The sequence below is a fragment of the Lissotriton helveticus genome, chromosome 4_1, assembly GCF_964261635.1.
Source record: "Lissotriton helveticus chromosome 4_1, aLisHel1.1, whole genome shotgun sequence".
NCBI classification, from domain to species: domain Eukaryota; kingdom Metazoa; phylum Chordata; class Amphibia; order Caudata; family Salamandridae; genus Lissotriton; species Lissotriton helveticus.
The window spans coordinates 1,665,403,553-1,665,415,684 of record NC_136063.1 but is presented as its reverse complement, the minus strand read 5'-3'; positions in this window follow the sequence as shown (position 1 = coordinate 1,665,415,684).

Here is a 12,132-nt window from a genome sequence, read left to right as displayed (position 1 = left end):
CATTGTCTTCCACATTACCTTGAATTGCTGTGTCAATTTCTACACTATCCTCTTTTTTATCAAAATAACAAATCTCAATTTCTTCACAAATCTTCTTCACATCTAATTCAGTTCCATGCAAAAGAGCACTGTTTAATTGTTTAAGCTTAAGTGCTGGACTTTTTGCATAATACAACATTCTCACTAATTTCCTCATTTTAGTATGATGCACTGCTAACATCCTAAAATGATGAAAAACACTCTGACAGACTTTTTTAGAAAGACAAGCCAGTGAATGGCCTTGCAAACCAGTGTCTTTTCTCTCACTCTGCAAGGATCTAAGTCTTGCAACAACTTCACTTTCTGCTTTATACTTTTCTTACTATATGTACGTAAGAAATTACAAAACAAATCAATTGATTCCTGTCGCACACTACAAATACGACTACACTTCCAAGTGTACACTGGACCCTTAGTACGTCTCCCTAAAACTCCATCAGATAACACCTCTTCTGGTTCTCTAGGCACAAGTTTCTCTTTTTCAATCGGACAACCGTCTTTCACTTCATACGCTCGACCACTGGTGTCAACTGCATGCACTAAATCATTCTCCTGGAAGTAACTCTCCTCATTAAAAAATGGCTCACAACTTGAACTGTGCATCCATTCTCCAGAAAAAACTTTACAAAAATTAGTCCAATTAATTACTCTTTTCCATCTACTGTTTGATTTGAAAACATCAATTGTCTTGTTAAGTGTCCTAATTCTATTGATTATTAAAATAAATATTTTTTTCTTAACTTCAAAAGCCTGATCAACAATCTTCTCTACACTTTTCTTTTTCTTATAAAAAGCAGCTCTCTGTTTACCTTTCCTAATGTTTTTTAACAAATTTAAAACCACCCTATTGCGAAACATTCGTTACGAATGTCTCTAAACTGATTCTGCCTTCTATTCCTATACATATTATATAAAGTACATATGTTCCGAAGAAAAGACTTAGTTGTCTTACCAGGAGCTTTGTTCCTGTTTTTTGAAGTATTTGTTGTCGAAGAGTGCTGTAATTCCGTTGCTGTTTTTGATTTTTCCCGGTTACGTTGTTTTCTTGTCCTTTCCCTTGTGGGCATCTTTGCTTACTCTTGAAATAACGATTTCAATCTGTGTTAAAGAAAAAAGTAGCACATTATAGACCACTATTACCAAACAACAAAGCAATGACAAAAAGCAAACGATCTATTCAGGGTTACAGATCAGGTAAGGATTCTCCAGGGGTGCACAAAACGTGAGGCCTGTATTGAAGAGTATAGTGGAAGACAGCTCTGTCCACAAGTACAAAGAAGATGAGACCTGTGTATAAGTCCACTGCACTCTTATACACACGCTTCACCACCTATGCTTCCCGAGAAAGGCCTCTCTCCCACTACAGTCTTGATCATAAACCTCACCTCCTCTGTCCCTCTGGACATGTCTCACCTCATCTGCACAATCTACTTCCTAATCTCAGGTAACACAGATGACATAATTGATCCTCATTTATAAAGCCATGCGTCAGTTTTGCGCTACTGAAGCGTCACTTTTTGTGACACATTGGCGTCATAAAACATGTGCCTTGTTGCACCATATTTAAAAGTGACGCATGTAGGTAGATGCGTCATTTTTAAAACCTTTTGCACCACATTATACCTCTGCCAAGTGTAATGTACAGAGAGGGGTCATTTCTCCACAAAAAGCCTCGTAATATTGACGCAGTAAAATCTATGAGATTTCACTGCGTCACTTTTAGGACACTGTTACATCAAAATCTTGCACTTGCCTCACAACAGGGATAAGACTGAGGCAAATGCTTTCACATGGAGCTTCACAATTTTACAAAATACAATTCCTCTATGCAAACAAACTCAATATGCTTCCTACACTGAGTTAACACAGGTAACATCATCGTAAAGAGTCAAATTCACAACCTGTGTCTAAGAATGCAGACGGGGATGGGCTTCATGAAGCCTAGTCCACTGCACTCTTAGACACAAGCCTCACCACCTACAATTCCCAGGAAAGCCAAAATATGTACCTTTTTGCGCCATATTTAAAAAGTGACGCATGTAGGTAGATGCGTCACTTTTTAAACCTCTGCGCCACAATATACTCAAAGATGTAAAAACCATTCATTTTCCCCAAAATAGCACAGATCCTATGTACAAGCATCTGCCTCACAGCAAGGATAAGACTGAGGCAAACGCTTTCACATGGATCTTTACAATTTTACAAAATACAATTCCTCTATGCAAACAAACTCAATATGCTTCCTACACTGAGTTAACACAGGTAACATCATTGTAAAGAGTCAAATTGACACCTGTGTCTAAGAGTACAGTCGGGGATAGGCTTCATGAAGCCTAGTCCACTGCACTCTTAGACACAAGCCTCACCACCTACGCTCCCCAGGAAAGCCCAAACATGTACCTTTTTGCACCATATTTAAAAAGTGACGCATGTAGGTAGATGCGTCACTTTTTAAACCTCTGCGCCACAATATACTCAAAGATGTAAAAACCATTCATTTTCCCCAAAATAGCAAAGATCCTATGTGCAAGCATCTGCCTCACAGCAGGGATAAGATTGAGGCAAACGCTTTCACATGGATCTTTACAATTTTACAAAATACAATTCCTCTATGCAAACAAACTCAATATGCTTCCTACACTGAGTTAACACAGGTAACATCATTGTAAAGAGTCAAATTGACACCTGTGTCTAAGAGTGCAGTCGGGAATAGGCTTCATGAAGCCTAGTCCACTGCACTCTTAGACACAAGCCTCACCACCTACGCTCCCCAGGAAAGCCCAAACATGTACCTTTTTGCACCATATTTAATAAGTGACGCATGTAGTTAGATGCGTCATTTTTTAAACCTCTGCGCCACAATATACTCAAAGATGTAAAAACCATTCATTTTCCCCAAAATAGCACAGATCCTATGTACAAGCATCTGCCTCACAGCAGGTATAAGACTGAGGCAAACGCTTTCACATGGAGCTTCACAATTTTACAAAATACAATTCCTCTATGCAAACAAACTCAATATGCTTCCTACACTGAGTTAACACAGGTAACATCATTGTAAAGAGTCAAATTGACACCTGTGTCTAAGAATGCAGACGGGGATAGGCTTCATGAAGCCTAGTCCACTTCACTCTTGGACACAAGCCTCACCACCTACGCTCCCCAGGAAAGCCCAAACATGTACCTTTTTGCACCATATTTAAAAAGTGACACATGTAGTTAGATGCGTCACTTTTTAAACCTCTGCGCCACATTATACTCAAAAATGTAAAAACCATTCATTTTGCCCAAAATAGCACAGATCCTATGTACAAGCATCTGCCTCACAGCAGGGATAAGACTGAGGCAAACGCTTTCACATGGAGCTTCACAATTTTACAAAATACAATTCCTCTATGCAAACAAACTCAATATGCTTCCTACACTGAGTTAACACAGGTAACATCATTGTAAAGAGTCAAATTGACACCTGTGTCTAAGAATGCAGACGGGGATAGGCTTCATGGAGCCTAGTCCACTGCACTCTTAGATACAAGCCTCACCACCAACGCTCCCCAGGAAAGCCCAAACATGTACCTTTTTGCACCATATTTAAAAATTGACGCATGTAGTTATATGCGTCACTTTTTAAACCTCTGCACCACATTATACTCAAAAATGTAAAAACCATTAATTTTCCCCAAAATAGCACAGATCCTATGTACAAACATCTGCCTCACAGCAGGGATAAGACTAAGGCAAAAGCTTTCACATGGAGCTTCACAATTTTACAAAATACAATTCCTCTATGCAAACAAACTCAAAATGCTTCCCACACTGAGTTAACACAGGTAACATCATTGTAAAGATTCAAATTGACACCTGTGTCTAAGAGTGCAGTCGGGGATAGGCTTCATGAAGCCTAGTCCACTGCACTCTTAGACACAAGCCTCACCACCTACGCTCCCCAGGAAAGCCCAAACATGTACCTTTTTGCACCATATTTAAAAAGTGACGCATGTAGTTAGATACGTCACTTTTTAAACCTCTGCGCCACATTATACTCAAAAATGTAAAAACCAGGGATAAGACTGAGGCAAAAGCTTTCACATGGAGCTTCACAATTTTACAAAATACAATTCCTCTATGCAAAGAAACTCAATATGCTTCCTACACTGAGTTAACACAGGTAACATCATTGTAAAGAGTCAAATGAATTTCTTTAAACATGCACACATTCTTTATTCCTTTTAAAAATGTAAAAGCCATTCATTTTTCCCAAAATCGTTTTTGACATCACATTTAAAAAACACAGCACAGGTCCTATGTAGAAGCATTCCATGTCACTAGTAAAACTTCACAATTTTACAAAATACAATTACTCTATGCATTAAAAACTTTTTACCAAGCATTATCAAAAAGCATGACACAAAGCAACATTAAAAAACCACAATTTGCTTACAAATCTTCTCCATAGAGTATACAAGTCTCTATGTATATTAAATGAATCATAACTCACCTTTACAAATATTTTAGGAGATTCAGAACAGTGTCAGATACACACACCAATATTTCTTTAGCAGAGCAAAAGGTATGTTCTCCAGGCACTGCAAACCCTAAAGGCACAGAAACCCTCTAATTCTACACACATATTGCTCATGGTAACCAATCAAATCTCTTCCCTCTGTATTTTCAAACCAACACCCTTCCCCCCTCAGCCCTTTCTACCTGTTACCATAGCAACTCCCTCCTCACTGAGCTCCCAGGGTTAAAAGTTTATTCTACAATGTTGCAAATCACCTCAGCAAGGATGTTTGACATGCGAATACACCAGCTTTTCTGCTGCAAGGTTTCTTTAAATTACTTTTTTTAACCATTCAAATTATTTCTTACACAGAACACAACCATGCACCCTAACTTTCAGTTTTCAACTATCTCATTCTACCAATCATTGCTTGTCATTTAAGAGCACTGAAGCTCCACAGGTTTTTTTTTGCAAACTCCTATTGTTCCAACTGCCATTTCTTTTCCGCACTTCATCTGACTGCATCAGAATCTCCTCTCACCATGTATTCTTTCTGGATTATTGGACATAGCTATATCCACTGGGCTCAAAGGTATGCAGCTACCAGAAATTTTCACAACCTTGACTTACCAAATGTGAAGATTAAATGGATTGGCCAGAGAGGATTGAAATGTCACCAATTGATACCATTGGTGAAAACCTTTTTGCATTTGCCACACCCTGACCTTTTAATTGTGCACTGTGGAGGAAATGACTTGGGCACTTTGACTGGGGTAGGTCTGGAAATGCTTTTAAAGGACACCTTTGAACAATTGATGGCACTTTTTCCTCAAACTGCCTTGGTATTTTCCAATATTTGCCAAAGACAGAAATGGAACTGGTCCAATCAATTTTGTCCACAATTTGAGAAAGCACGGAAACATGTGAATAAATCTGTTTCTGCTTACATGAGAGACTATGTAATGGGTTCAATATACAATAATAACTTGCGTTACAACATGCAAGATATCTACAGGGGAGATGGTGTGCACTTTTCAGATGAGGGGAATAGAATATTCCTCCTGAATTAAAGACTGTGCATTGGTACCTACTTGTAGGTACCTAAATCAGCCACAGAACCCAAAAGCCCTTTTCAGGGCTACCCTATCTCTGATCACTCCAAATGATTATCTTTTTCTAACTTTTTTTCACTATTTTTCACCAAAGTACGCTCACCGGTACGCTTCCCGGTGCGCGTACCGGGCGCTCCCCCGCGAAAATTTAAAAATAATGTGTTTTTTTTAAATCTATATGGGCCTCCTAACACCCCCTCAGAAAACCTAGGGGGTCAGGAAGTGCCTACCGTGCCCCCTTATACCCATTCCCAACGTTGTTTGTCCTCCATTTTCTGTCTCAAATCTACCGAAACACAAAATGGAGGACTCCCGTTACGCTTACCGGTACGCGTACCGGGGCGCGCACCGGTAAGCGCTCCCAACATTTTTTAAAAGTTAATTTACATAAAAACCACTGGAGACACTTTCACCAAATATAGAATAGGCCATACTACATACCAGTCCCTACCATTTTCCCAAATTTGGTGGAATTCCATTGAGCCATTTGGCCTGTAGCCCTGTCTAAATATCCTGAGGTAAATTACATGTCAAAAACACATCTGAAGTGTTTGAATTTACAACCAATTAAAATGTTACTTTCATTTTCTACTTTTTTTTTCCTGACATTTGATTGGTTATGTACATGAATATAAATGAAAAATGAGAGGGAAACACGGCCATTTTGACTACAACTACTTGAGGTACATCTTGAAAGGATTTTCGCATTTTGTCTTCTTCACCTCTCTGTAAAGTAAGTTGATAATTTGTAAGGGGCACTTTAAGTTAATTTGTAAAAACGTTTTCTGATAATTATTTACTGTCCCTCTGCTATAGTTGTAGATAGAGATAGGCTCCTCTGTTATATTTATTGATTGACTTAGGCTTCTCTGCTATAAATATGAATTTACTTACGCTTCTTCACAGGCACTTTTTTTTATTTCTACTTCCTGCCTGTTACCATACACTACCCAAAGTTAACTTAACTGTTAAAAAAACAGAACTACCTGTCTGAACTTAAACACAACACTGCCCTAATTCTACTGATATAGTTATTTTTTATGCAATTTACAGCAAAAAAATGGAAGGGAAGCAAGAAAATATCAATATTTCCTTCAAGATTACATCTGAGGAGATTCTAAATGAAGATTTTTTAGATGAAGATTTTATGGATCAGTCTTTGGATGAACAATTTATTGAATGTTTACAAGACATAGAAACATGCATGTTTGAGGAAATTCGAGATGATGTAATGCTGGAAGTTTTATTGAACTATGAAAATTCTGACCAATAAATTTTTATTTAATAATTAAAAATTGTTTGAGACATTATTCATTTTTATATCTAATTCATGAAGTACTACCAAAATAACTATGTTTATATTATAGTATAAAGTGAAACTTACAATATACTGTGCAATTTTAAAACATCATAAGGGAGCAGGGTAGACTACCCATGATCCCATAGGCTTTCTCAAGGAGTGCTTAAAGGATCTGTTTCTGCTTTCCTGACAGACTATGGTATGGATGCCATATACCACAATAACTTCTATAACAACATGCAAATTATCTACAGAGAAAACGGTGTACATTGAATTTAAGACTCTGCATTGGTACCTACATGTTGGTACTTAAATCACCCACACAACACAACAACTCTATTCAGAGATACCCTACCTCTAAGCACTTTAAATGATTATTTTAGTGTTTCACTGAGTTTTCCCCATGTGTGGCCGTGGGGGAGGTGTGTGTGGGGGATGTGCGGGGTGTGTCTGTGAAGTGTGTATGTGTGTGTGTGTGTGTGTCAGGGGGGATGAGGTGTATAGGTGTGTGGGGTATGTGGGTGTGGGTGGGGATGTGGGTGTGTAAGGTGTGTGTGTGGGTATGGGTGTGTGGGGTGTTTGGGTGTAGGTGGGAGTGTGGGTGTGCGAGGTGTCTGTGGGGTGTGTGTGGGTGTGGGGGGTATGTGTGTAGGATGTGTATGTATGTGTGGGATGTGTGGATGTGTCTGTGAGGTGTGTGTGTCTGTGGGGGGGAGGTGTGTGTGTGGGGTGTGTCTGTGAGATATCTGTGTGTGCGTGTGTGTGTGTGTGTTGGAGGGGGGTGAGGTGTGTGTTTGAGTGTGGGTGTGTGGGATGTGGGTGTGGGTGTGGATGTGTAAGGTGTCGGTGTGGGGGTGTGGGGTGTTTGGGTGTGGGTGGAGGTGTGCGTGTGTGAGGTGTGTGTGGGGAGTGAGTGGGTGTGGGGGTGTGGGGTTGTGTGCGTGCGGGTGTGTGTGGGACATACTTGTAGGTACCTAAAACAGCCACAGAACCCAAAAGCTCTTTTCAGAGCTACCCTACCTGTAATCACTCAAAATGAATATTTTACACTATTATTTTCACTATTTTTCACCAAAGTACGCTCCCCGGTACGCTCCCCGGTGCGCGTGCAGGGCGCTCCGCCCGCGAAAATCGAAAAAAAATTAACTTTTTTTTTGTCCCGCGGGACCCTTTTATGGCCCCCACATTAAACCTAGGGGGTCAGGGGGCGGTGTAACCTACCCCCTTTTGCTAATTTCCCCCTTTGATTTTTGCCACCTCTTGTGTCTCAATTCCACCGAGACACAAGATGGCGGCCGCTGCGGACTGTTTTGAATGTTTACAGACACCCGAGAACCAATCAGCTTGCCGTGCGCAAGTCGCGTGGCGCGCCCGGAGCGCTCCCCGGTACACGTACCGGGGCGCGCCTATGAAAAAATGAAAAAATGAAAAATTATATTTATATAGCGCGCACATACCCTAAGGCCTCGCAGCGCTATAGATATATAAATTTTTTTGAACCTAAATTACTCAAAATCCTCTGAAGCACATATCTTGAGACATAGCAAAGGCACATCGGGCTACCAGTCCCTACAATTTTGCCAAGTTTGGTGAAAATCCATTCAGCCGTTCGAGCTAAAAGTGCGACAGACTGCCCTATGGAAATTAACATAGGAAAAACATGTTTTGGGACCCCCCTTTTATCTTGGCCCCCGCTTGACGAATCCCCCCCAAACTTTCAGGGAAGGAGCGGAGAGCCGCGAGGCAAAGTTGCTGAAAAATTCAGGCTGATTCCTCAACCGGCACCAAAGTTATTCCAAATAGAATGTTGCGATTTCCCTATGGAAATCAATCCTAACTATAACTACCTACTGGCGACCGCCAGTAGGTAATATATATATATCTATATATATATATATATATATATATATATATATATATATATATATATATTCACTGAAAAAACCATAGGTTATAGACCATATATAGTTAGGAATTAGCATTTAAAAAACCTTATTTTACTCACACAAAACCATTGAAATTCCATATATAGTTAGTTGCACTAACTATATATCGCGCACCTGCAATCCACTGCTGATCATGTCACATATTACATCATTCATGACATGGTCAGTGACATCACTGATGACATCACTGATGACATCTCAAATGACATCACTGATGACATCACTGATGACAACATCCAGTGACTGTATGTTTCTGTAAAGTTAAAATATATCTTACATATTGAAGAATGAGTGGATGTATAAGTGTCTGGATGAAGGATTTAGTAGGTGCGTGACTGACTGTATGAGTGAGTGATTAAATGTGTCTCACTGAATGCATGGGTTAGTGACTAAACTGTCTTAATTTGTGCATCATTATGTCTGTTGTTCTGTAAACTGCTGCATGTGTTGATCATTAGCTATACGAGAGGCTATATGTGTTATTAATTGCTTGCCCAAGTATTTCTATGGGAGATTGAGTTTGTGTGGGGGTGGCTGGAAGGTGTGTGACTCTATGCATAGATGTGTGAACAGTTTATTCACTAGGTGTATGAGTTCAAGAGTGCATGTGGAAACAGCTACATGGGCAGTTGACTGTGTGCATGAGTGTATTGATGAGTGAATGGATATCTCAATGCTACATGTCATAGTAAGTACATATGTAAAACACAGTACATGTGAGAGTTGGCATATATAAATAACTGTGCATGAGAGCCACCGAATGAGTGAGTGGTTGTATCGATCATTGTGAACTTGTATCAGGGATTGTATAAGAGAGTAAATATGTGTTAGTATATGTTTCAATAAGTAAGGTGTGTTTAACTGTATAGTTGAAGAAATGGAGATGAGATTGTTTCTTTGCATGACTGACTGGGTGTGTGAGTAACTCCATGGATGAGTGGAAGTGTGTGAGTGTCTGTATACACTGAGTGTATCTAAGGTTATATTAGAGTCTGAAGAGGTTTATCGTATTAGCACAAGAATGATGTCAAATGAGATGTCATCAGTGATGTCATCAGTGATGTCATTTGAGATGTCATCAGTGATGTCATCAGTGATGTCACTGACCATGTCATGAATGATGTAATATGTGACATGATCAGCAGTGGATTGCAGGTGCGCGATATATAGTTAGTGCAACTAACTATATATGGAATTTCAATGGTTTTGTGTGAGTAAAATAAGGTTTTTTAAATGCTAATTCCTAACTATATATGGTCTATAACCTATGGTTTTTTCAGTGAATTTTCAAGGTTTTGTAAATGCTAATTCCTAACTATATATGGTCTATAACCTATGGTTTTTTCAGTGAATTTCAATGGTTTTTTAATAGCAAATATCATAAGCTGTCGAATGTCAAGTACGTGGTAAGTGAAAACATTTTCGTGTTTATGCACACTGATCTGCTTTGAATGGTGCCCCCCCCTCATTTCTATTAGGAGTACTCTCTCTTTGCAGATAGTGAAAGGTAGTTAACGCAGGTCTTTGCCCCCATTGTAATCCGTCGTGCCTGCTTCTCTCTCCATTTGATTGATTGTTATCCAAGTATTTACTGTTTTAGAATTAGTTCTCTTTGGTTCATTCTCTATTTACAAACAAACACAGAGTCGCAATACTCTGTTTAGTCTTTGCAGATAACGAAAAATCGTGTAAAAAAAAAAGAAAAGGAATCGAGCAAAATCAGTAGGCCACTAATGGGATCTCTTTTTGACCTCGCTAAAATAGAAACATTAGGAACAACCCCTCATGACAAATACAAAACTAGTGAGATGAACTGAACTCCACACAATGATGGCTGCAAAACAGCTCGGCTCCGCCACCCACCCCGCCCAAAATAACGATAAAGAACGGCTGCCATGATTGGTTGCGGAATGACCACGACGGAGCTACGAAATGGTGCTGCTCTCATGCTAACCCCAGCTTCAGTCTGAAACATCCAGAAACACTGTAGACTACCAATTCGATCAGTTCCGGTAGCGCCCCAATGTAACCCGGTAGAGAAGAACTAGCTCTCCCCTCTTTGACTGATGGTTCTTGTTGCCTGTCCCTTCTGTTGTCATTTAACAGAACTATTTAGCCTGCTGAAAGGGGTTGTGTTCCGACCGCTGGTTGGTGGAGACATTTTGACTATATTCTGTACCTGCGTTGTCGCGTAATGCGTCATATGACGCGCCGCGTTAGCGCATCCGGAAGTCATCCGGGGCGCGCAGCGCGTAACGTAAGCATAACAAGTCATGTGACTTGTTAATAAAACTTTTCATTGGTTCATTTTACTTTTCTTATTGTAATGATGAAAGGCTTGGTCATATGACCTAAAAATTACGCTTTTCATTACTTCCGAACATTATTTTTTCTTAAATATATGTTATAATGTTCCAGGCTAATGTACTTTCCCGGAAATTTTACAACTGTCCTGCAAGTAAAATATATTCTTTTTTCGAGAAAAAGAGCGTTTCTTCGTCCCATGACGGAGCCGTTGAGCAAAAGAGGGTCGACCTGCTGTCTTAGTCGCCGATACGCCTGAATATGAGATTCTTATCGATCACTTTATGTTGCAGGAATAGAAAACACAACAGCCCTTGACCATTTATCTTTACTGCGTTCCTTCGTATTATACCTTTTACACTTCATGTAATTGGTCTGCTTTATTTCACTTGCCTTTTAATGATTCTAAAACAGTCACTATTATTAAAAACTTTACCAATGTATATACTACTACCATGTTTTCTTTTAAAAACCTTTATTGAGAAAATTTCATTATACAAATACGAGCCTATAACCACGTGGGCCGGCCACAGAGCAAACTGTAATCGTATATGATGAATAGACATTTACACTGTAGAGGAACGTAACGGGCGGGCCATTAGGTTGCAAGAACTAAGGTGTCTAACAGTTACGGAATCGGTGGACGTACATTTTATAATTAAAATACGACAGGGCCAGTTACAATAAAATTATCTAGATATACATTTGCGGGCAAGTACCATGGGTGACGTTAATTCGAACTTTCAACAGTACAGTAATCAATAACACATCAGAACTTAATATCAATAGGGATGTCGAAATATTCAATCAATTCTCGTCCCCGCCCGCCATGTGCTTCAAAACTGCATACGTATCTCGTGATTTCAAGGTTCTGCAACCAGTACACAACAAGGAGTTACGAGTCCCATTTATTCTGGCGCCATTTTG